The sequence below is a fragment of the Solanum pennellii genome, chromosome 4 (genome assembly GCF_001406875.1).
Source record: "Solanum pennellii chromosome 4, SPENNV200".
Lineage (NCBI taxonomy): Eukaryota > Viridiplantae > Streptophyta > Magnoliopsida > Solanales > Solanaceae > Solanum > Solanum pennellii.
The window spans coordinates 32,982,599-32,987,234 of NC_028640.1; positions in this window are offsets into that span (position 1 = coordinate 32,982,599).

The following is a 4,636-nucleotide window of genomic DNA, read 5'->3' on the forward strand; positions in this document are numbered from 1 at the left end:
GCAAATGATCACTGCCAGAGGTTTGTTTTCAGGTCTACCTTCTGAGGATCCACATTCCCATATTGCAAAGGTAAGGGAAGTTTGAAAAAGTTGTGTAGGGAGGCCTGACTTGGACTTGGATGTAATAGGGCTTAGAGTGTTTCCTCTCTCACTGACGGGAGAGGCTGATATATGGTTCACTGAGCTCCCTTACAACTCAATTTTAACTTGGAACCAACTAAGGGATGTTTTCTTAGTACGCTATTATCCGGTATCCAAGAAACTAAACCACAAAGACAGAGTGAACAACATTATGGCACTACCAGGAGAGTCAGTTAGTAGTTCTTAGGATAGATTCACCTCGTTCTTGAGAAGAGTCCCAAATCACCGTATAGATGATGAGTCACTGAAGGAATACTTCTATCGGGGACAGGATGATAATAATAAAGCGGTGTTGGACACTATAGAAGGTTGATCTTATGGGGAGTGTCCTTATGCTTAGATTGCTGAAAAATTAGAGAAAATCTCCCGGAACAACAAAGCTTGGAGTACTAGAAAATCAGATACCGAGAGAAATACCTTCGCAGTGCAGTCCACTCACAACCCAGCCACAGACGAGATTCGTGAAGAAATGGCTCAGATGAGAACTAATCTTGGGTTGGTACTAAAACATATCACTGGGGTGCAGAAAAGATAAATACAGTTAACTACTTGCATAAACCACCACCTCCTAATGATGAATGTTATTATGCGGAGGACTCATATGCAGTAAATGGGCAGACGGGGGGTTTCCGACCGAGCGCCCAAAGCTCAAATCAGTATAATTGGCGCCAAGGTCAAGGGAACAGAGGTCGGATCTATGGTAACTATAACTCATTATGTCCGAGATGGAAACTACAACCGTGACAACAACTTCAACAGGGGTAACTACGGTAACAGAAATGATAGGAATGGGCCCTATGTCCCAACTCAAAATCTGAAGTTACTCCTAGGGATAGTGGAGATAGTATGGCGCGAGTTAAGGATATGTTGCACAAAATGATGCGGAGGTTTGATGCTAGTGATGAGCACATTAAAGAGTTAAGGTGTAATTTAGCAGGTATTTGGCAAAAAGTCGATACACATGCAATATCGATTAAGCAAAACGAGTTGCAAATGGCCCAATTATCTGCGACTGTGAACACATGGAAACCGGGCACTCTTCCTAACAACACTGTCCAAAATCCGAAAAAATGATACACACTGTATAGTAATCACTACTTGGGGTGGTAAGCAAACCATTTACCCACCTATGCCGTCTAATGAGGAAAAGGTGAGAAAGGATGATGATAAGGTGGTAAAGGGTAGTGGTGAAGCAGAAGAGAGAACTGGAAAAGATGCAGAAGTCCCTATGAAGGTAATTCCCATGCCTAGACCACCACCACCCTTCCCTCAGAGATTAGTGAAAAAGACCGAGGATGGTAAATATCGGCGTTTTATAACAATGCTGAAGCAACATTCTATCAATGTCCCTTTGGTAGAAGCTCTTGAACAAATGCCCGGTTATGCCAAGTTTATGAAAGATCTGGTTACAAAGAAAATATCGGTCACTTTCGTAGATGATGATAGACTGCAGCATTGTAGTGCTATTGCTACAAGATCTCTCGTACAAAAGAAAGAAGATCTGGGTGCGTTCACTATTCCTGGTACAGTCGCGTCATTACATTTTGCGAAAGCATTATGTGATCTGGGGGCAAGCATAAATCTCATGCCCCTCTCGATTTACAAGAATTTGGGTATGGGTGACCCAAAACCCACTGCGATGCGGCTACTGATGGCTGATCGAACAGTGAAAAGGCCTATAGGGATACTCCATGATGTGCTAGTAAAACTAGAGTCATTCATATTTTCGGCAGATTTTATTATTCTTGATTGTGAAGTCGATTTTGAAGTTCCTTTTATTCATGGGAGGCCATTCCTTTCTACAGGTAGAGCCTTAGTTCATATCGAAAAGGGGAAGATGAAATTTTTGTTGAATAATGAAGAAGCGACCTTCAACGTTTGTAGGACCATGAGGCAGAGTGGTGAGCTCCAATCGATATCTGTCATATTTCACAAAGAAAAGTTGAAGAATGAGAATGAACAAAAAAGTGCAAAACAAGAGTTTATTGTTGGGGATTTGGTTCTTTTAGACAGATCTGGGTTGCCTTGTCTTCCTGGCAAGCTCAAGTCCAAATAGAATGACCCTTACTTGATCACCCAAGTATTCCCTCATGGAGCAGTTGAGTTAAAAACCAAGGAGGGAGTGCGGTTTAAGGTGAATAGAGAACGAATAAAACTCTATTTTGGGTATACTGCATCGGTGAATGAAGTGATAGAGGACTACCATCTTGATGAAGGCTGAGTAATCAAGTGTCCTCAGTCGTGCTGCGACGTTAAATCAGGCGCTTGTTGGGAGGCAACCCAATACTTAAAGTTTTTTTTCTTTCTTTCTAGTAATGGTAGAGTTTTCTACTAATGGGTTTTAAATTTGCAGGCACCTTACCAGGAAATTCTGCAGAAAAATACTCTGCACCAGTTACTGACGGATACAGCGACAGACCGTTTTAATTGTGACGTACAATCGCGTGAATCCGTTGTTCCAGGTACGTCTTTCTTTTATTTTAAAACTAGGGCACACGCGACGGAACCAACGACGGATCGTCACATATGAGATGGACCGTCGTCGTGGAATCGTCGCGTCATTAATGAGGCATAGCCGACCCGACTCGGCTGGGGTTTTTTTAAAAAATTCCACATTTAGAACCCCCAACCCTTCATTTCACCCCATTCCTTCACTCTTCCTCCTATTTCCCTCCCTTTTAAACATCCAAAATGATCTCATTTCTCTCTTCAACCGATAATTTTCCCCAAATTTTCCAAAATCCTAAAAGTCTTCATCTACTAATCGGAGAGCTGCTGCTGTGGGTGTCTACTTGATCATCAAGTACCTTTTCCTCTTGTTTTTCTCAAATTCTCAGATATGTGTCTCTAATTTCTACTCATTTATATTGCATTTTTTTTATCAATTAGTAGTAGTCTAGTTCTTTTTGATACGTTCATTCTTTATCAAAATTTGTCTGACCTAGCTTAAAAAGAGTCCCGAAATAGCCGTGCTAAAACCTGAGAAATAAGTGCCTTAGCATTGCTAGTTTACTAGGTATTTGGGTTAGACAAATGTAGGTCAAAACACTACTAATTCGATTTGGGTCATAGGGGATGAATGGGACATCTCCGGTTCTGTCACTGAGTTACAGAACGAGCCTCCCATGACGGACCGTCGTATTCACGACGGACCGTCATTGGGTCCGTTCCAACCGCCCTAATACTCCACTGTCAAATTTTTCTTCAAGTGTCCACCAACGGCTACATGCGACGAACCGTTTTTCCCGCGACGGTCCGTCCTGCACAACCGTTCTTGTTGTCAGAGACCCTATTACTAAGGGTCTCTCACTTTTTCTAAGTGTCCTTCAACGGGCACATGCGACGGACCATCATACCTACGACGGTCCGTCCTGCACAACCGTTCTGGTTGTCAGAGACCTTTTTCCTAAGGGTCTCTGCCCATTTTTCTAAGTGTCCTCAAACGGACAACTACGACGGATCGTGATACCCTCGACGATCCTTCCTGCATGACCGTCATGACGGTCAGAGACCCCTCTCCTAGGGTCTCCATATTTTTTTTAAGTGTCCTCTGACGGACACCTACGACGGACCGTCGTACCTATGACGGTCCGTCCTGCATGACCATTTTGATGGTCGGAGACCCCTCTCCTAAGGATCTCCATATTTTTTTTCAAGTGTCCTCTGACTGACACCTACGACGGACCGTCGTACTTGTGACGGATCGTCCTACACATACCGTCATTCTTGTCAGAGACTCTCCTTCACGGTTCTCCATATAAACATAGTCTAAGTAAGACAGGACGGACCCCATGACGGTGCTTCGTACTCACGACGAACCGTCACCTGGTCCGTTGTGTTTCACTGTTACTATAGCAATGTCATTTTATTTTAATTTTTTTATTATTTATTTTGTGTGGTTTTGCTTGTCTTGTTTGCTCCTTCTAGTAATAATATTGATCCTTTACAGGTACTATCTACTATGGCACCAAAACAAGATCGAGTCTATGCATGCGGGCGATTGAAGTCTGTCGCCCTGTCTGCCCGCCTTGTCATTGAGACTGATGATGAGCGTGACCCCGAGTACATTCCCCCGGGCACTTCCACCCCATCCCGTGCTGCACTTGCTGCCAGAGCCACACCCAAAAAGGTGGCGTTCGGCGTATTCACTGCCTCCCAGTCTGATGAGGAGCGCACACTGACCGGCACACCTTCTGGGTCAGCCACTAATGAAGAAGGAGCCCTGGCTCCTTAGGAGTTTCGTGGTCGGAGGAAGCCTCCGGATCTGCTGAGATTCCCGCACCCGCCACCGCTGCAGCGTCGGCCTCGTTTGATGAGGCTGACAGTTCGGAATCCACACCCGGTTCACCAGCTCGTGCTCTCATCCCGGTTACTGACCAGCCCAACTGTTGGTGTGTCGACGGGCAATTTCAAGTCTATTCCAATGCAAAGTTCCTGAATGACAAAGGAGTTATGACTCGGACACCTACATTGGAGCGGCGGGTCCTCACGGGAA